This window comes from Ambystoma mexicanum, chromosome 1q (genome assembly GCF_040938575.1).
Source record: "Ambystoma mexicanum isolate Mex_15411 chromosome 1q, UKY_AmexF1_1, whole genome shotgun sequence".
NCBI classification, from domain to species: Eukaryota; Metazoa; Chordata; class Amphibia; order Caudata; family Ambystomatidae; genus Ambystoma; species Ambystoma mexicanum.
The window spans coordinates 613,705,764-613,728,179 of record NC_090922.1 but is presented as its reverse complement, the minus strand read 5'-3'; positions in this window follow the sequence as shown (position 1 = coordinate 613,728,179).

Sequence of the window (22,416 nt, the reverse complement as noted above, 5' to 3'; positions counted from 1 at the left end):
CTTTTTCAGGAGCTGCTCGGCTGCCTGCTGAATATGTTGCTGCTGATACATCAGGGAAGCTGCTACTTCTTGTGGGGTTTGCCTCAGGCCATTTAAATGCGCCACTGCTCCCTCCATGGTGCCCAGTTGCACTAAATGTGGACATTCTGGCACTTTTACTGATTATTTGTTGTTACAAAATAGTTTATGGAGGAAAAGAATCCAGTGCACCACAAATCTTAACGGAGTTTACACTTCACCTCTCTCAAAATAAAAAGTAAACAAATGTTCACAGTAAGCAACAAGGAAATCAATAAAGCCATCAATATAACCGAAGAAAAATCTACACATTTTCAGTCAACACAAAATCAAGTGAGACACACTAGGGCAAAATGAGCTGTTAAAACCATGTGTAAAAGTGTTATGTCTGATTTAACACCTATTTTTTGCACTCTGGAGATTTTCCATGGTTTTAGAAGGCCGATTAGCGGCATGGAACTGAAGTACCATTTACGTCTCCCCTTGACGCTCCTCCTGCCAAAACTGAATGGGTTTCCACCAGCATGAGATTTTTGTGCTGGAGGAAAAACTATTGGATTTCTACGTGTTCCGCCAGCTTTTAACAATTGTGAAATGCTGTCTGATTCCACATAAATCCATTGTAAATGCCTGCCGCCACATTCAGACTTCTTTGCACTATGAAGAGCAAAAATGCGTACAAATCCGATTTCACCTGGTGTTAGAGGGCTGGATAGCCCGGAATGAAAACGCGGACACCAGCGTGGAGGTTTCGTTCCTTCTTTATTCAAATACATGGACTAACTGCCTTTCGGCCGGGCACTTCCCTCGTTCCCCACGTCACTTCCTTCAGTGACGTTTCCCCACGCAGGAGCTGCCTTAAAGGGGCAGTCACCCGTAACAACACCCCCCTGACAAATGTCCTTGCAACAACTTTAACTTAGCCATCTGGCAGGCTGTCAACATTCCTCCACTAACCTGGGAGGCCTCCTGATGCTTCTCTGGGGTCATCCTCGCGGCTCTAGGTGTGAGCCGCCATCAGTGTCTCCCTCAGAGTTTGGCTGACCTTGAACCTGTGGTCCGAGGGGAACCCAAGCTTCATCATGAATGTCTATGTATTCTGGGTGTGGATCATCGGGTGGCGGCTTTCCTTCTGCACCTCTCGAGATGTGTTTGAACCTAGAACTGTTCCGAGTCACTTCCTTTTCTCCATTTGCAGCCGTTATCATAGTCCCTTTTACGGCAACTACTTGTAGTGGCTCAGGTGAGAACTGCGGGTCTGTCTTTTTTGTTACAACTTTTTGTACCCACACTTCGTCTCCTATTTGGAACTCTTTTGTCTGTGCCCTCCTACTTCTGTCAGTCTGTTCCCGTGTTTTTTCATCGCGTCTGATGACTTCCTGGTCTGCCTCGGGCCGTGCTGTTGGGTTATTGAATGGTCTGGTCCTGACCTGGTACTTAACCATGAGTTCTGCTGACGTTCTGTTGGTGGCCTCATGAGGCGTATTTCGATAGTCCCTCAACATTCTGCATAGTGCTTGATGTGGGTCAGTCCCTTCTACGCGTGCCCTTTGCATGGTCTTCTTGATGGATGCCATAAACATTTCTGCCATCCCGTTAGCCTGCGGCCATCTTGGTGTTACTCTTTGGTGGCAGAATCCCATATGTTTTGCGAACACCCCAAATTCATGTCCACTGAAGGGTGCTCCATTATCTGATTTTATACAATAGTAAGTAGTCTCCTTCCTCCCGTGGTCCGTAGAAGTCGACTGCGACTCTTTCCCATGGATGTTCTGGAATTGTGGTTACTCTGAGCGGCACTGGGGGTTCTGGTTTTGCGGTGCACTGGCATGCTGTGCAGTTCTGGACCCACCGGTCGACCATATCGTCCATGAAGGGGAACCAGGCGTTGCATTTTAGCTGTCTTTTTGTGTTCTCTGCCCCCGATGACCTTCGTGTGCGGTTTTGATGACCTCTGAGTGCAATGTGGTGGGAATGACTATCTTGCAACCCTGTAGCAGAATGACTTGTCCCGGACCGCTAGTTCCGCATGCACTCTGGCCAGTCTCTCGATCTCCTCTCTGCAGGCCCCTGGGTGTCTTTGGACTGCTCTGCGGAAGTCTTTCCATTGTTATTTTCCATCAAGCTAATTGCCAGAGCCATGGATGGGTCTGCGGCTGATGCAACAGCAATGGCTTCAATTGATATAGCAGGAGGTAGTGCATTTGCAGTGATGTAGCTGATATATTCCGAATCACCTTGCCTTGGCGTTGGACTACCAACAGGGTGCCTTGAGAGGTAATCTGCGGGGTTGTTCTCGCCCCCTGGTTGGTGGATGATCTCAAAGTCGTACTCTTGTAGGCGGATTCCCCACCATTCAATTCTGGGGGGCATCTTTGTACGTGGGTTGCCGAATAGGGATAGTAAGGCTTGGTGATCTGTGATTAAGGTGAATTTCTTTCCAATGATAAAATTATGAAAATGCTCACACGCCCAGACAGCCGCTAGACTTTCTTTCTCTGCTTGGGAGTAAGCGGATTCTGGGGGAGCTAGGGCTGTGCTGGCATATGCAACCACATGCCTCGGATGAGTGTCTTGTCCACTGGTTTGGGCAAGGATGGCACCCAGACCCACCCGACTGGCGTCTACCATTATTTCAGTGTGCCACTCGGGGTCAAAGTATGCTAATTTTCTAGCTTCCGTCAGGGAATGTTTGATAGTGTCGAAAGCTGATTGACACTCGCTGGTCCAGGCGAATGTGACATCTTTTTGTAGTAGGTGCCTGAGGGGTTCAGTAATGGAGGCAAAGTGTGAAATGTACCGAGCGCAGTATCCGGCCATTCCTAGAAATGATCTCATATCGGCAATTTGGGTAGGTTTTCCTAAGTGAAAGATAGTCGAAACATTGTCCGGGTCAGGGGTCATTCCGTCCGCTGAGAAGATGTGGCCAAAGAACTTGAGCTTGGCCTTACTGAAATGACACTTCTCAATGTTGAGGGTTAGTCCGGCTTCTTGTATTGCCGTGCATACGCCTCGGAGGGCCTCATCATGTGCACTGCGTGACTTTCCAAAGACAAGCATGTCATCACTATAGTTGAGGGTCCCCTTTATGGGTCGTATTATCTGTCGGATCGTTTCATGAAAAATTTCAGCGGCAGAGGAGATTCCGGAGTTCAACCGCTTGTAGCGGAACAGTCCATCATGTGATGCAAATGTGGTGATGGGTCGTGATTCAGGGTAAAGCACGAGTTGGTGGTACCCTGGATTTAGATCCAATTTAGAGAAGAGAACCGCTTTGTTTAGTTGGACAATCATGTCCTCGATTTTTGGTCCCGGGTGATGCTCCGGCTGTATGGCTGTGTTGGCTACCCTCATGTCCACGCATAGCCTTAGACAGCCACCTTCTTTCGGGACGATTACAAGGGGAGAAACCCATGGCGTCGGACCTGTGGCTGGCTCAATGATGTCATCGTGTAGCAGTTGGTTCAATTCTTTTGAGACTGCCTCTTGTAGGTGGAACCCTACTATGCGGGGGTGTTGCAGGACCGGTCGGATTGCTGGGTCTATGTGCAGCTTGATCGGTGGGCATTTCATTCTGCCTAGGCCGTGACACAGTTGTGGAAATTCTTTGATAATATCCTACTTCGTGATGGTGCTGGTGCCATGAGATCCCAAGTCCATGCTGTATACTTGTCCTTGTTTTCTGATATGTACTTCTGATGACTCAATGACATCACTGCCTCGGACGGGTATGTTGATTAGCCCTAGACATGATGCCATTTTGTAGCTCAACAGACATCGCCCCTTGGTGGGGCTCCTGATGACGTGAATGACGGTGTTGGTAGACTTGTCACCAAATGTGAGCCTTCTTTTGAATGAGCCTACACTGTGCAGCGGGGCCTCTCCTCCCCATTGATATATCTTTGAGGTTGATGGGGTTAGTGTGGGTTTGCTGTGAAGTAATTGAAATTCTTTCTCCCCCATTATGTTCACTGTTGCTCCCGAGTCAATCAAGAAGCTAAATTGTTCATTGCAGATGTCTATCTGTATTCTGGGTGCCTCCTGAGCTTCCTCCTCATCCATAATGAGGTTTACGAATTCATCTTGGGCATACAAGTTATACTGATCACCTTCATTGTCAAGGTTTCCTTGTGTTTCGAGCGGGCGTCCTTGTCGCACCGGCGGTGGGCTGTCATACTCATCACGCAGTTGCATGTTTTGTTCCTGTGTCACATATTCCAGACTGTCATCCTCAGGATATATTTCTTCCACCACTCGCACATATCTTCTCGGCCCTTGCTAGTATGAACGTGACTGGTGAGATTGATTTGGGAATATTCTTTGGGTTGTTCTGTATTGCGGGGCTGCACCCATGCGTGGTGTGGGAAACGATTTCCCTTCCCTACACACAGACTGAAAGTGTCCTTCCCTGCCACAGTTGCCACATTTTTGGGAGAGAGCGGGGCAAAACCCAGCATGCGGAAACGCCATCCCACATCTGTAACATTGTCTTTGCATTCCTGGGGTCGATGTGCTATTTAGGTTGCTGCTTCTTTCGTTACCTTTGAGGTTGCCTGCATGGATTGCTGCTATGATGTCACTTTTGTCGTGTTTGGTGGCTGTGTTGCTTGTCATGTGTGTGGCTTGTTTTTCCACTCTCTCTAGTATTCGTGCCATCTATTTCACTTCTTCAATGGTGACAAGTTTTTTTAGAAGTTGTTTCTGTAGTGCTGTTGACACACACCTCTCAATTACTCTCAGTCTAATCGCTTCATCTAGCGAGAACGCATGAAATTGACAGTGTGTGCCTTTCACGCAGAGCCTTGTGAAGAACTCATCCACCATTTCGTTGTTGCGCTGTCTGCACTGGTTGAAGACATATCTTTCATAATCACTGTTGGGGGGATGACAGGTACCCGCCGTGTTAATAAACATGCTGTGCAGGCGTGGGGAGGTTTATTCCCCTGCGGCATCTATGAAGTTATTGAAATCCTCCAGCCATTCCACCCATCTTGCTCCTTTATCAGATTGTGGTGTCACGGAGAAAGGGGGAGGCATGTGCCATGCCGTGGCAGTGGACCTCATGACTGTTGGTGCTGGTTGTGAGCTGGAAGTCGCCTGGTCACCTGAAGTACTCATGATTTGATTGGTTGGTGCTTCACGCGGCACTCACTTTGTGCTGGTCTTAGTATTGGTTTTCTTTCGGCAGCGTTATCTGGATGGCATGCGCAGCGTTTGTTCTTGTTGTGGCTCTTTCGGTCAGGGGTTGAGCCCGGATTTCCTTTCTGGTGGTATCTGGCGGTGGGATCACCCCAGTTATTCCCTGTGAGGGTGATTATGGTTGCTTGCTGGTGGTGGGATCACCCCAGTAGTTTCCTCGTGGGTCCCAAGGGGTGGGGGTGCTGGGAAGAGGAAGGTTTCAGTTGAAAATAAAGATTAATGTTTTGGTTGAAGAGTCAGGACACAGCGGAATCGCACGTGTTCTTGGAGGCAGGAGTGTCTAGCCACACGGTGGGATTGCATGTGTGTGTGGAGATGGAGGAATCCGGGCACACGGCGGGATCGCGCGTGTGTGAGGAGATGGAGGAATCCGGGTGCATCACATACATGGGCACGTAGCCGGCTGCAGGAGCGGAGGACAGTAGGCTAGTGGGATCACTAGCGTTTGTAATCAAACACACGCGGAGGGATCGCTGGCGTGTGAATAAGGAGTACCGCTGGTGGGGACGTACCTCGTCGCCAGTTGTTAGAGGGCTGGATAGCCCGGAATGAAAACACGGACACCAGCGTGGAGGTTTTGTGCCTTCTTTATTCAAATACATGGATTAACTGTCTTTCGGCCGGGCACTTCCCTCGTTCCCCACGTCACTTTGTTCAGTGACGTTTCCCCATGCAGGAGCTGCCTTAAAGGGGCAGTCACCTGTAACACCTGGTTTGACATGTATTTATGCACTTCATAGTGCAAGCACGGACATGGCATGGGGGGACTGCAGTTGGCAACCCCGCTCCATGCACTTTAGACTTGTTTTTTAAAATATAACCCCACACGAAGATTACAAAACAGTAACCTACACGCAGCAGCAACCATGCACATCAAACATTGGAACTTTACTGAAGGGATTAAGCATAACAATGACAAAAGGTGGACCAAAAGAATACACAGGGACCCGACAAAGCAAATCCACCATCTGCAAAAGGCCCAAAACACAGCTGTGAGACTGTTTCATTTAATTTATTTCCTTTGCAAGGCACTTCACTGGCTGCTGGTACAATAGAGGATTATTTTAAAAACTCATTGGGGCACATTACAGGTTTGCTGGTAACCGCTGGTAAACCTGCTGCTTTACCGTTACCGGGGCTGATATCCTGGTGTTACTGGGATATTACGGGTGCCGGCAATGGTGGTAAGTTCCCATTCCATTGAGTCCCGTAGGAATGGGTTTGCCGCCATCACTGGCACCGATACTACTGGTGCAGTACATTGCTGCAATTATTTCCTGGTAGGGGCCTGAACTACTGGCAGCTCAGGCCTGCCGGTGGATAAAAACAGATCAAACCCCCTACCGGCAAACTGAGAGTCTGCCAGTCCCATAAAAATGGCACCGCTGGTATTACGAGCATTTTTCCAGCATTTTCACCACACCGGCAAACTCGCAATGAGCTTTGTCTTGACATTAAGTTGCTTAATGTTCTTGCCCTTGCTTACCTTAAAGCTAAACTTGGAATCTATCACCCTGTACGGTCACTACGATCCTCACCTTTTAGTTGTACCACCATCTCACTTTATGTACAGAGGTGATAGGTGTTTTTCGGGTGGGGGCTCCTGAATCTGGAACTGACTTCCCTTTTGTATATGACCTGCAAGGCCCACCCTTAGGGTTGTGCCTGTGCTGGCCACCTCCATTTCTTCAGCCATTCTCAACAAGGAGCATCAGGGAGAGATCTGTACCCCAGGTCCACATCCGTTGCTGCAGGAGCAGTGCGGACACAAAGGGAGTCAAGGTAAACCCTGATGGGCTTAATCTGCACACTTAATCTGCAATAATTTGAAACCTGAGCAGTGAGCAGTCAAAACAGCGCAGGTTTCGCAGGTCAACACCGGAGGACTGCCTTATGCTCCTGGAGTCGCTGGCTCCATTTCAAAACATCTTTTCTCTTCTACTTGACTAGATGTGTTGGTAAGTGCATTTGCATTTTGTGTGCTTTTGATCTTGGCCTCCGCGTAAGCACAGCCTTCCAGCTTCAACACCCTCTGGCCAAGCCTCTCATGAGCAGCCAATCGTTTATGCTGGCCCCCACTCAAGGACCACCCCTAAGACTCTTGTCTGTGTCTGTCCGGGCCTGGCTGGGCTTTGTGGGCCCCCGTACAATACCACAGGCAAAGAATGCACAAAGATGCTGGGTACTTCGTCCACGCGTACTCGGGCTATGGTAACCCCCCCCTTCTGCTATCACATGAATGTTGACTGTTTGCCCCATTTACCTGCCTCATCCCTCCTTAACTCTGTGCCTATGCCACTCCTGACATTCTCAATGACCTATGTCAGCTGGCACTTCTCCACTTGTACTTCATGGTCAATAAGTACTTTCATTGTCTTCACTTCCTGAGATTTCACTCCCACTGCTTCCACCTCTGAACTGCTGTGCTGAAATTGTGACTTAAAACTGAACTTAGGTGTGCTCACATCCTGCATGGCTTGTGTCTATTAGTTTAAAAATCGAATTTAAGTGTGCTCACATCCTGCATTGTTTTGTGTCTGTTTGTTTAACAAACATGTTTAGGTGTGCTCTCATCTTGCATTGGTTTTTGTCTGTTACTTTGTCTAAAAATCGAATTTAGGTGTGCCCACATCCTGAATTATTTTTTGACTGTTACTCTTAAGATCCACTTGGCTGCTGTGAGTTAAGGTCAGAACTGTGCACTGCAGCACCCCCTCCCTCTTTATCTCTGCCTCTCGCTTCCTTCTTCTTGCTCTGAGATGGTACTCCCCATCTTTCAAATCTACTCCAACTGTTACACTATCACATATCCACCCTCTCTCACAAAATCTGGACGGAAAAAGCATAAAAAAGACATCCTTGCTGCAAACCCTGGCCTCCAATTGCAGACACCTATGTCAGTGCATCCTCCAGAGAAATCTTCACTGACATTCTTCTCTCTCTCCCATCCCCAGACCTATTGACTTCTCATCTCTACTCTCTCCCCTTACTCTTCCACTACCATTAATGGCGCCACCAAGTGTGAAGTCCTCTTTGTGGGCTTCCTCTCATCTCGCTGCTCCATTAATGTCTACTTCACGGGCACAATCCTGATTCAAGGCCCTCAGGCCAACCTCCTTCTCTTTGACCAGATCATTCCATCTCCCATCAAATTTCTTTTTTCTCTTGCCTCTCTTCCTACTTCACCCCCTGATCTGCCACCTCTGAATGAAGTACCACGCTCCTATACTCCACTTCAAAAAACATTCAAAGGCAGCGATCATCTCCACTTGGTGACCCTCAATGCACATTCAGCCAACAAAAACACTGACCTTGACATACTCACACTCACTGAGACTTGGTTCAATGCCAACTCAGTCACTTCCTTTGACTCAATCTTACCCGACACCTTTAAGATCACCTCAAGCCTCAACCTCACTGGGCTGGTGGTGGAGTTGCCTTAATCTTCCCTGAGTGGATTACTTCTTCCATCCTACCCACTCAGCTCTATTCATCCTTTGAGACCCTAGTATGCAAACTGATCGTGATTTCTGTTCCTCCTTACTCTCTACCACCTCCAACCTGCTACTCCAGGGTGACTTCAACATACATGTAGACTCCTTGTTCACAGCATCCACCCTTAATTGGCCTCTGCACCTCCCTATCCCTTTCCATTCTTCCTTCTGGTCCAACGCACTCTGCCGGACACACGTTGCACACAATCATCCATTCCGACCCCATTCTCTCATCTCCTCTAGTGACCCCTATTCTTGGTCTGTCCACTCTCTTCTCTCCTCCCAGCGGGGCCCTATGGCCCTGTGACAACTCCTCCAAATGCCCTGCCAAGCTCGTTCACGCACATCCGTCTGATGAAACGAGTGTCAGCTGCTGCCTTCGCTTCCACCTTCATTCCCCCTTGCCCACCCAACTCAGACTCTGCCTCTGATTCTGCTCTTAGGAACGTCTATATTTCCATTACCAACACCCTTGACATCCTTGCCCCAGTCATGAGAATCCACCTGAAACCTGCCTCCAACCATAAAACCTGGTACGACTCAAAACTTGCAGACCAACAACGTAAGTGCAGGGAGGCAGAATGGAAGTGGAAAACTTCAGGTTCACCCTCTGACAAACTGTCCGGCCGCCTGCTCCAAAGGCACTACAGACTCTCTGTCCATGCCAAAAAAGGGCCCACATTCAGGCACAAGTATCTGGTGCATCCAGCAACACGGCTCAACTCTTCAGAATCTGCAGGGAATTTGCCAACCCATCCGCAGTATGCTCTGCCCCTACTCCTTCCCATGCCCTTTGCAATGCACTCACCACTCAGTTCACCTCGAAAACTCAGGACATAGTGAACAGCCTAGCCACACACTCTTCCAACCCATCCCTCCACCCACTGCCTCCCCTGACCTCTCACCCTCCTCCTTCCTCCATTTCCTCCTTCACCTCTGTCCTCTCTCACCCCTGCTCTCGTTGATCTTTGGAACCACTCATTTGCTACTGTTTCTTTTCCATCCTCACTCAAGTATTCCCTTGTGCGCCCCTCCTTAAAAAACTGTCAGTAGACCTTTCCTGCCCAGCCAACTATTGCCCCATCTCTGTCCGCCCTTTCCTGGGGAAACTGCTTGAGAAGTTGGCCCTCCCCAACTTAACTCCCACACTGGACTTGTTGGCGGTCTTCATGATCATCAGTCTGGATTCTGAGCAGCCAGAGGCATGGACACTGCTCTTCAGAACACATGTGAACAACTGCTCGCATCCCTTGATTCCACCTCCCCTGCTGTCCTCGTCCTCCTTGATCTGTCTTCTGCATTTGACACAGTAAACCACTCCATCCTCATAAAAAGACTGCATGACACCCTTTGTATCTCGGTGCCGGCACTGGACTGGTTTATCTCCTTCCTCACTGGCCGCTGTTGCAAAGTCATACTGGGCACCTTCTGCCCTCCTACTTCCTCCTCCACCTGTGGCGTCTCCCAGGGCTCCATTCTTTTGCCTTGACTTTTTAACATCTACTTTAGCTTGCTGGCACACCTCATTTCCTCCTTCTCCCCCAACTTCCAGTGCTATGCTGACAACACACAACACTTCTTCACACTTCCTACAGATGCCCTTGCACCCTCCTTCATCCCTGACTGCCTCCAAGACCTCCAGGCCTGGTGTTCTTCTAATGATCTCTGCCTCAATGCCAGCAAAACAGAGATTCTCCCTATTAGGATCCCAGCACCCAACTTCTTCCCTTCACTCTGGCTTTCTTCCTTGGGCTCTCCTCTTGCTCCCTCTTCGGAGGCCAGAAACCTCAGAGTCATCTTCGACTCCTCTCTCTCCATCCTGATCATACTCAGGTCATTGCCAATAAGTCCCACTTTCAGCTTGTCCTTCTGAAAGGAATTCTACGTTTCCTCACCTTCCCTCAGAGACTCAATGTTACCCGGGCTCTGGTTCTCTCTTGACTTGATTATTGCAATAGCCTCCTTCTTAATCTACCATCTCCCACTCTGCAACCCATCCAGCTAATCAAGAATAGGGCAGAAAGACTTATCCTTGGCCTCAAGCCCAGGGACCGCATCTCTCCTGCCCTACAAAGTCTCCACTGGCTCCCGATCGCAGCACAGATTAAATTTGAATCCCTCTGCATCATCCACAAGGCTGTCTCGGTCTGGGGTCCACTTTATCTGCAACACTTCCTGACCAAATAACCCCCCATCTAGAGATCTGCATTCCTCTGGCACCAACTCCTTGCATGGGAAGCTGTTTGCTAAACAGAGAGCAAGCGGTCGATCACTTTCCTGAGCGGGTTCCCTTCTTTGGAACAGCCTGGCCAACCTCTTCATCTTGAGCAGGACCTCCTTAAATTCTGGAAAAGCCTCAAGACCTTTCTCTTTACCTCTTCCTTCCCTCCCACTGCTAATTGCAGAGTAGCATGACTGGTGTGCAAGGGCCCTTAAGCATCCTCGGGGCCCTGACCTCCCACATCTTATCATCCCAGCTACTGTCTATCCTCTGCACTTGCCTCGGCTCACCCTCCACCACTGGAGGGTGCACTTACCTTACCTTTCCTCATAGCCCTTCACCTGCTACTCTGCATGCGCACCACAGCACCTATCCCATACCCCTCTCCCCTCTGCACGTGCACGTTCTGAAGACTCACAAGCCATAGTAGGTTTGTCTTCCCCTTCCCATTGTCTCTTCTTTTTTGTTGAATTTAATTATTTAACATTGTTGTAATTACATTGTCTATCATCCCGTGGTCCCCTCCCTGTTGCCCTGTGGGCGCTTTGAAATAGTATTTGTTTCCTGTATAAGTGCCTAACAAGTGAACAATAAATAAATTAATTAATACTGTTTGTTCTGTCCGGTTTTTCTACCGTGTCGAAGTAAATATCCTCATGATAAATAAACAAATTAGATTAAATCAAATCATGCATATGCCCCTCTTTGTCCATTCCTTTGATAATTGACTTTTTCATAACTAAGGGGGCTGTAAGATCTTAGACCCAGTCATCACTGTTTGGACTAGAGCCAATGTTCTCGTCAGACTTTCAAAGTGTTCTTTCTAGCCACTATTAGGGCTCTGCAGATCCATTCACTGATGCAGGCAGAGAGAGTTAGTCTCGGTCGAAAAACAAATCCTAGACACAGATGGAGACGGATTTTGGGACAGGCACCCCCACCATATGCTCCATCCTTTGGATCAAATCATCCCAGAAAGGCTGTACTTTTTCACATGCCCAACACATATGTCGAGCTGCCCACCTTTCCCATTTATATGCCAAAAAATTGTCTTCCGGGGGTTATTTGCATTGCCACAACCTGTGAGATGACCCAATGGGGATTATATATTGCACGTTTATTTATGTATTTATTTATTTATTTATTGTTCACTTGTTAGGCGCTTATACAGGAAGTAAATAATGTTTCAAAGCGCCCACAAGGCAAAAGGGAGGGGATAAGGGATGGGAAACGATTGCAATACATAAGACATGATAACTATAAATACAGTAGGGAGGGGAAGACAAACCTACTGTGCTTTGTGAGTGTTCAGAATGTGCAACATTTCTGTGGGTAGCTCAGCGTCAGGTCCCATTTCACCCAGAATTGCTCAAACCACTTTTATTATGCCACAACCCCAGATAGGTGCACAGTATCGGTAGTTAGCAATTGATGATCTGTTTGGACTTATTTTCATTGTTGCTGCACTGCTTTGTCGCCCCTCACCACTGATTTTGTTTTGGTCTGAGATGGCTGTGGTGTTGGGCATGCTTTTGCATGCATTATTATCGGGACATATAGATTTTCCACAGGGAATACGTATACGGTCCATGGAACTGCACAGAGACTGCGTCCAATTTTAGCAAAGATGGTTGGTCTGTTGGATTTTTGATGCGGATGTTCTGAGCGGAGAAGCAGCCTGCATTATCCGCATGCTTCGCAAATCTATGGCTCTCATTCTGAGGTTGGTGCTAGTCATGGCACTATTAGCGCCATGACTGGCAGCAATACCGGTACCGCCACCGACTCGGTGGTATGGGGATTTACTGGTCTATTCTGACCTTTGCGTGACCGGTAAGTCCCCATTTCAAAAGCCATTCCCCATTTCCCATTCCCATTTGAGCCCACATGGGGCTCAATGGGAAGGCATCAATAACGGTACCGCAAATTGCGGTACCGTTATTGACCCCGGTATCCCTTTGCGGGTCCCGTCCATAACGCCTGGTAAAACCAGGCGTTTAGGGAGGGACCCGCAAAGGTACCTCGGAATAGGGCGCAAAGGGATTACTGGCACCGGTGTCATTACCGGTGCTGGTATCCCTTTGCGCCCAGGTCGTAATGACCCCCTATATGCGATAATGTATGCAGAAATTATCTTGTTTTATCACTTTCAAGCCACAATCAAAATGAAGCAAACACTATTGTTTTATAGCGATTGACACGCAGCAAACCATTAGTGTTTTTATAAACATCCGTAGAAAATTGCATGAACAAGGCAAGTTTAATTAAATCCCATGAAAATGCACTGGTAAGCAAAGTGTCTTGAAATATTTTACAACCTTACACGAGGAAGAGCAAACAAAAACGCAGTCCTATTCAATACAGATTTACCAATCTAACTAACATCTTGAATATTAAGGAGCCCAGGATTAATAGGATCTATGGGATCACTGCGACCACATATAATTGCGACGGCCGAAAATGATGACTTTTTTTGTTTTTGTTTTAATATAACCCCCATAGATAAGCGGGGGGAGACCCCCGCATCCCACAATATTTCTAGAATATCCCATTCCCCCCCCCACATATATATGTGGTGTAAAGGGGGTGTTTAAAAAAGAAAGTCTGGCATTTCGGCCGTCGCAATTGTGACATTTTGGCCCATTTCCGATTAATACAGTGAACGAGAGGCCTAGCAAGCACTGCAGAGGAGAGTATCCTCTGACATGATTTCCCAAATGTATGGCGTTCTGTAGGCCAGGGGCCTGCAACCTGCGGCTCCACAGATATGTTGGACTAGAACTGCCAAGATTCTTCTACATTGTCCATGCTGGCGAGGGCTCATGGAATTTTGTAGTCCAAAGTATTGCAGACCCGCGCTGTCCACTCTCCAGCATAGCCAGTGCTGCAGCCTCACTGCATGCTGCTTTTTCTTCACGTCAGCGGTGTGGCCCCTGCAGTCACCCATGGGTGCATGCGCCTGCCTTTGTGCTTTTTCGCGGTATAGCATTCGGTAAGTGTTGTCCCAATAACTAGGCAAAAAGGGACTTAAGGCAAGAACGGTCCCTGATTATGACAGAAGGCCAGAGCAGTTCACTCTTCCACTTCCCAAGCATTGAATGAATTAATCATGCAGATTGCCTTTCATTTACATTCATGAACGGGGTGAAGGCAGAAAGGAAGGAACTTTTGAACCTCAGAGTCTCTTGCAGGAAGTAAGAAGGCTATGTAATCACCAAACCCAGTTCATGTTCTTGTTCCTGAAAATCAATGCTGATTGATGCCAATAAAGCGAGAGAGTAGTGGAAATGGATTGGTACTAAGCTAGTGCCTATATGTACTTTTGATTAAGGATTGTTTAGCATGTTTAAATCAGATGGTTTAACTTTCCTTCTTTAGCCTAACTTGTAGCGATGTAGAGAACATTATCACCCGTGCCTCTTTTTTATAGCAATAATACCCAATCCGGCGGGTTGGATTGGGCGGTAATGGACCAGGGTCAGGGCCACGTCATGTGGGCTTTAACAATGGGCCTGGGTTTCATTACCACCCGATCCGACGGGCTGGATCGAGTATTATTGATATTAGCACCCCAGGTTTTGGATCAGGAAACCCGGAGTGCTCACAGCAATGCATTTTGTTTGAATTAATGGGACGCCTCGCTGCATCGCGTTCATTCAAACAAAATGCTTATCCAAGTCCTCCAGCATTGGATGTTTCATGGCTTCACATGCTCATTGAATATTCCCCGTTGTCAGGCTGGGAATCCTCAGTAATATTAAAGTAGTCTATCTTTAAAGTTTAAAATTGCTTGTCACGTTAGTACTCTGTTGGTGTCACTTTAGGTTATACTGCCCACAGCCAATGAGACAGGTCCCCCTTAGCTCCACCCCTGGTAGCCATCTTCAGATTTTTTACCGCATGTGTTGAGAGTCCCAGATTGTTCTCTTCAGAAATGCAATGTTTTTTAATCTATTTTTGATTATATCTTTCTTCAATTCTTTGGGGGTTTAGTGACCCAATGCTTCCTGACTACAGTGAGCCATTATCGGTGAAGTTTAGGCCTTTTCCATCGCCAAGAGAGTTCCAGTACTCTCTGAGGCCTTTGTGGGTACGTAGCATGGCAGACACAGGGAAGAAAAGCCTTTTTAAGGTTTGTTCAAAATGCAACCTCAAGAATGTCTACATTGAAAAGCTTCATGAGAAGTGTGTATAATGCCTGCATCTGGACCACAACATAAATGGCTGGTCCATCTGCCAATCCTTCTTGTCCAAAACATGCAAGGACTGCCATTGCAGGTTGATGACATGGTTGGATGAGGGTTCCCGGGGCCTCTGACTTGGCCTCTACCCATAGTTATGGCTCTGCCAGGCACAGCAGGCCCCCAGAGCGTACTCCCTCTTCAAAGCACTCACGGCCCACAAGGAATCTTCCCGGGGAAGTGAGCGAAAAAGAGACATGAGTCACACATTCAGGCTGCTCTACTGTCGACAACCTTGTTGACAATTCCATCTAAGCATATGGCCATCTCGTCTACAGTCACAGTGCCTAAGACTTCTTCGTCTAAACATTCTTTGGAGAACTGACACTCATCCAGGACTACCCACTCGTCCACGACTAGCTCGTCGATGACTAGTTGGCCAAAGTCATCACCCACGACTGCCTCGTCCATGACCCTTAAGCTTCCAAAATATTCATCGTCAACGGCGCAAACACCTTCGTCAACCACTTCATCCATGACAAAAGTCACAACCAGCAAATCCATTGACACTCCGTAAACCAGTTCTGCCAATACCAAAACTTCAATGTATTTACCACCCATTTATTTTTAAATTTATTTATTGGCATTTATCATTTTTACATTTGCATGACATAAAATATGTCCATAGTTAGAGGATGATAAGCATTTCGTAATAAAACATTAACAATTAACAATTCAACTTTAACTGTCTCCAAGTGCTCCTTCCATCATGGCAGGGCAGTCTGTCGGTTCAGAGGGGGTTGGGCAAGCCAGGGGGAGAGGGGACTTGAGCTTGTAAGGACCCAGTGAAGTTGTGGCTAGTTGCTCTCGGGGTCCTGTGATGTTGGTTGTGAATCCGTTTTCCATAGGTTCGTTCTTGTTCATGGGGGCTTGTCGTCCGAGGGGTGAAACAAGGATCCTGTGAGTTCTTTCCAGGCTGTTAGGGTCATGCTCGAGGTGTCTGTGGACCTGGCAACACTGTCTTCCCATGCCTTTGTTTCAGCTTGTACCCAACGTTCCAATTCTCTGTGCCATACCTTTTGTTGGGGTCCTGCGAGTTTTTTCCAGGACATTGCAATTGTCCTTTTTGCCAGTATGCACATGATGTCCATTCATTTGGCCAGGTGTTTAAGTTTGGCCGGCCTGGGGTACGCTCCCAGAAGGCATTCGTCCGGGGTCCACTTATACCCAGTCAACCCTGCTTTTTCGCTTGTCAGCCGTACGGTGGTCCACAGGTACTGTGTTTTGGTGCACGACCAGAACATGTGAATGAGGTCCGCATTATTCTCTCCGCACCAGGTGCAGACAGAGTGTGGTGATTTATTGAATATCGCCAGCCTGGATGGGGTTAAATATGTTTGGTATACCAGGTTCAGTTGTATTTGTCTAAATCTGTGGTTTCTGGAGACTGCTTTAGGGTACGCTAGAGCCCTCTCCCATTCTCCATCAGCCATTTCCCGGCCCATGTCCGTTTCCCATCTTCTTTTCAGATCGGCACTTCGTGGGTTGCGGGTGTCACTCAAGTGGCCATAGATCTGGGACACTGGTCTCCATGCCTCTCCCAAGCTGTACAATAGTGTGATCAGAGGGTTTGATTCTGGTTCCTCCGGCCATGTTGTCCACTTGTTTTGTGCTGTAGTCCGTATCCTTTGATACCACAGAAACTGGCCCGTGTGGATTCCAGCTTCCTCCTGTAGTGTTTCAAATTCCTTAAAGGTGCCATCGTCGTACAGGTCTCCCCACGTGTATATATACCTTTTTCTTCCCACTGTCTGAGGTGTTGCAGGTCCATGTCGGATCTGTATAGGTCCGAGATCATTGGTGTGTCTGGGGAGTAGTGATGCTTTGCGTGGGGGAGTGCCTCTGCTCTGTGCCATACTTTTTGCCCTAGAGCCAAGAAGGGGGCATTTCGCATCAGGTGGCTGGGGGCCCAAATAAGTTCCTTCAGATGAATCGGGGAGACCAAGGGTTGTAGCAGGGGCGTCTCAGATGTGGTGTCGTCTGCTAGCCACTTGGTCACAAAACTGAGTTGCGCTGCCAAATAATATTTCTCGAAGTTTGGGAGTTGAATTCCCCCCTGGCTATGCAGTAGGACCAAAGTGGTGAGTGCTATCTTGCGTCTTCCTTTCCCCCATAGGAAATCACGGAGTATCACTTCTAGCAGGCGAAAAAAGGAAGCATTGATGTAGTAATGTACATTTTGGAACCTGTACAGGAATCTAGGGAGGACAATCAATTTAATTATTGAGGCTATGCCCATCATAGACAGGGGAAGTTTTGCCCAGAAGTTCATGGATTTTCTTAAAACGGGGATTGCTGATTTCGTGTTGTGTTCGTGCATCAGTGCAGGGGTGTGCATTATGTGTATTCCCAGGTATTTAAACGAGGTGACCTCCCACTGTATCCTCACAGAAGGAAGTTCTACAATATTCTTGCTCTTGAGGCCAGCTAGAGGGAAGAGGCAGGACTTCGCCCTGCTAAATTGTATGCCTGAGACCTTCGCAAAGTTGTCTAAGACATCTAGCATTGTGGGCACATTATTGTGCGGGTCCGTAACATATAGCAGCACATCGTCTGCATAAAGTGAGATGATGTGGTCCACTCCCCCCAGGCGTATCCCAGCATCGAAGAATTGTTTCCGAAAATAGATGGCAATAGGTTCCAGTCCCATGGGGGATAGTGGACATCCCTGCCTAGTGCCCCTGCATATGTCCCAGACCTCAGATACATACTTTCAGGTTTTTACCCTAGCCCTGGGTTTTGTGTAAAGTATCTTGATCCACCTAATGAACCCCGGGCCAAAGCCGAAACCTTCTAGAACCACTACGAGCCATCCCAATATATAGAATCGAACACCTTAATGGCATCAAGGGATAGAAGTGCACATGCCTCCGAGCTAGCCTCAGTTTGGTTTATAACTATAATCTGCGTAAATTCATGGTCGTGTTCTGGCTCGGTATGAAGCTGCACTGATCCATGTGCACGATCTCCCCTATGATTCTAGCCAACCTCTTCGCTAATATCGTTGTCAGTTTTTTCACATCATAATTGAGCATGGCTATTGGGCGGTAAGAGCCGCATTTGTCGACAGGTTTTTTAGGTTTAATGATCGGGATGAAAAGGGTCTATCTCATGTTGTCGGGAAATATCCCTCTCTCAGATGCTACTTGAAAAACCTCATGTAATAAAGGTGTTAGGGAGGTCTCGTACGCTTTATAAAACTCAGCGGGTAGCCCATCGGTCCCAGGGGTCTTGCAGTTGGCCAGCGATTTAATCGCCTCTGTTATATCTTCGGTCGTGATGTCTGCATTTAGGGCCTCAGTCTGTTCATGGGTTAGTCTGGGGAGTCCTATTTCCTCCAAAGTATCTGTGATTTGGTCTCGCGGAACTTGGTCCTTATGGGAGTGTTCATAAAAGCGCTTGAAGGAGTCGTTTATGCCTTGTTGTGTTTGGAATTCATTGCCCTCTGCATCCTGTATCTTGGTGATTGTGTGCCTGGGGTGTTCTTTCTTGCACAGCCAGGCCAGCATTCTACTAAGCCTGTCGGCTTCTGTGTGTGCTCTGTTAGTCTTGGTGGTGTAGTCAAATTTAGCTAGTCTGTCCCATGCCGATGTGCATTTAACTCTAAGTACTTTGAGGGTGTCCTCTCTCTGGTGAGTGTTCACCGGGGTGGCCTCGAATTGCTCAATCTCTTGCTCCCACTGGTCTAGTTTGCCTCGCAGCTGTTTTCTAATACCTCCCGCTTTTGTTATAGTGTCCCCCCTTATCACTACTTTTAGGGCGTCCCACATTGTGCTCTGGTGGTCGACACTTCTGGTATTTACCTCTATAAAGTTATCTATAAAGTCGTGCAGCTCCTTCCTGAATGCCAGATCACCCAGGGTGTCAATCGGCATTCTCCACATAGGGATAGGGGCTCTAGGGCCAGCATGGTTCCATTCTACTAAAAGTGGCAAGTGGTCTGAGATGGTTCTCCCTAGGTGTTGTGCACTGTCTATTTGTGACAGGTGTTCTTTGCTAATGAAAACGTAATCTAACCTCGTATGAAGGTCAGGTGGGGAGGAGAAGTACGAGTATCCCCGGGCGTTGGGGTGCTGCTCCCTCCATGTGTCAGCAAGATATAGTCCGTCTATTAACTATCAAGGTTGGGATCCCGTACACAGTTGAAGTCCCCTGCCCAAAAAAAGATGCTGTGCCTGTATGGGGCGATTTTGGGATACATTGAGTTCAGATGTGCCGGAATATTAGTGTTGGGAAGATAGGAGTTCACTATACCACCACCTCTTCCTGTTCTAGTCGGCCCCACAGTATCGCAAACCTGCCTTCCGGATCTATCTCGGACTTAATAAAATGGAATGGGAGTTGGGGGTGAATCCAGGTGTATACTCCTCTGGCATATTTGGAGTAGGTGGTTCCAATTCCTTGTCCTCCCCAATGCTCGCCTAATTTGGCCAGAGAGTCCGCCGTGCAATGTGTCTCCTGCAACAGTGCTATTTGCACTCCCTTTCTGTTCAAGTAGGACTTGATTCTGTTCCGGCATAGGTAAGTTCCCAAGCCCCTCACGATCCAAGTCATTATTTTTATTCTAGTTGCCATGGTGGGTTAATAGGATTTCCGCTGCTTCAGTCCAGCAACCGTCAACCTCTTCCGTTCGCTCACCCCTTTTTGGCTTCTTCCCTCCGTGCCCGTCCTCCCCGGCACCACCTGTTACACCTGTTGGAGACTTTTTAACTTGAGTAACTCCCATTGTGTGAATGGGGAAAAGAAACAAAAACAACTCTAATTGCCCCTAGCAGTTGCTTTCAACTTGCAGCGCTCAGGGGGTCCCGAGCCTTCCAGGCCACTCCTGGCCTTCCGGATCAGGTAGTGTGTAGGCGGATTGCCTGCACAGATTCCGGCGGGGTGGCCCGCCTTTCTTTTATTTCGCGTGGTCCTCCGAGCTCCTGTGCGATCTGGCTTACATCACAGTAGGACTCAATTGTGTATTTACCACCCATGCCACTGTCTGCATCAGCTGTTACCAGCCCACATGCCCATGGTGTCCACATTCCCACAAGGAGTAAGTATCGACAGTGAGGTGGCATAAGCCTTAGACTTTCTACCAAGGCCTACGCAGGCTCAGCCATTGTTTTCTCTGGCTCACTATGTACTGCCTACAACCTCCTGTCCATCCACTGCTCCTCCTGACCAGTTGCTTCATCAAGGTGAAGATTCAGTCATTGAGCCCTGAAGCTCTATTCTCTGACCATGAGGAGATATAGGAAAAGTCTGCCCCTCCTCCCAGCATGCCTCCTCTGAAGCAAAGTCTTCTTCTACCTCTAACCCCAGTTCAACCTCCACCTCTACCTATGTAAGCACCTTCTAGCTCCATAGACCTGTCCCTGCATATACTACATACCTTGCAAACTCTGGTTTCAGAACTTCAGCATCGTCTTCCCTCTCCATTATTAACTCCTCAAGAGCAACCATGGGAGTTAACATCAAGAGAGGGTTTAGCCCCCCACTGCTATCTAAATCTCCTCTACAGATTCCTCTTCTGCCACCTGTCACCCTCACTGACACTGAGACTGACAATGATCTCACAGATAGGTCCCCAGACACACACACCAGGGATGAGTTCGAAGACCTGGTACCGGGCGATTGCGAGCCAGTTGACTTACTGCCAAGAGACTCGCCACCAGATGAAATCAGTTCCTTTCATTCTTTCATGACAAAAGCAGATAAACTGTTCTACCTTCTACCTTGTATGGGAAAAGCAGGGAAAAGGAGGGTTTCTTTATCAGAAGCACAAATCTTCCTGAAAAACTGTGCCGCCCATTCCTATGTTAGAGGATATCTGGTAGGATGGTCTCCTTGTCATGACAAATCCTCAGCGCCCCCATGAAGGACCGCCTGGAGAAAAAGTACAAGGTACCAGATTCAGCACCAACATGTCCATGCACGCAATGACTACACTTTCGTCCCAGCAGCGGCACGGATACGCTGTGCCAATCTTTAATCTCCCTGCATGCTGCCCCCAGACAAAGAAGGCAAACAGCTCAATGCCTTTGGGAAGTGGGTTATATCTACTGCTGCTAGTGTCATCAAGGCTGCAAACTCACTGGAAATCCACTCACGTTAGGATCCTGAACTGTGCTACAGAATGGCTCCTATGCTCAAATTTCTCCTGGATGACAAGCGAGACAAAGCTCTCCCACTACTGCAGGAAGGGGAGGCTGCATCAAACCATGCCATCTTCATTGCAGTAGAGATCGCTCACACTGGTTTTCAGCAGATGGGAAACAGAGCTGTGCTATGGCACCATGGATGGTTTCAGGCCCCAACTTCTGACTGGTTCAATCAAAGGTGGTCGATATGCCTTTTAATGGGATTGACCTTTTTGGGAAAAAGGTAGATGAAACCTTGCAGGCTATCAAAGCTGACATGGACACTGCACGTGCCCTAGGCACTGTCCAACATGCTTCCAGTCCTTTGACATGGGGAAAGCGAGATTCTCAAGGACTTAGATGGACTACAGGTCCTCCTATTGCCCGCAAACATCCCGTACGGGGTCACAGGAGGGATACAAGGGAAGGCCCCAGACATACATTGGTAACCAGCGTTGATGCTGAGGTTCTTCCAGGGCCCAAGCCCTGAAACTAACCTGATAAGTCCCTGCACCCAATGCCTCACTAAAGCACCCCAGTAGGGGCGCAGTTAACCAACATTGACACGCAGTCGGAAAACATCACCAAAAACAAATGGATGCTGATCATCATTCACCGGGGGCCACACCCTGAAATTCATGGGAAAATGCCCTTCCATCTCCCATATCCAAAAAGGAACTACACCAATCTTTACTTCTGCAAGAGATTCAGTCCCTCCTAAGGAAAGGAGCAATAAAAGTTGTCACATCACACCTCCAGGGATCCATAGTGTACTCCAGATACTTTCTGGTGAGCAAAATGTCAGGAGAGTGAATGCCCATTCTAGACCTCAGGAAATGCAACAGGTTCCTCATGGTCCAATGACTTTGCGTGATCACATTGCAACACATCCTGGACCAGCTGGAAGGAGGGGATTTCCTCTCCTCTCTGGACTTAGAGGACAGGTATTTCCATATCCTTATCCGCCAATTGCACAGACACTTCCTCCATTGTGTAGTGCAGGGCAAACACTACCAATTCAAGGCCTTTTGGGCTGACGTCAGAACCACGTGAGTTCAAAAAATGGCAGGCCCCAGTGGCAGCCCACCTCTGTCGTACAGGCCTTTACGTCAGCCTTA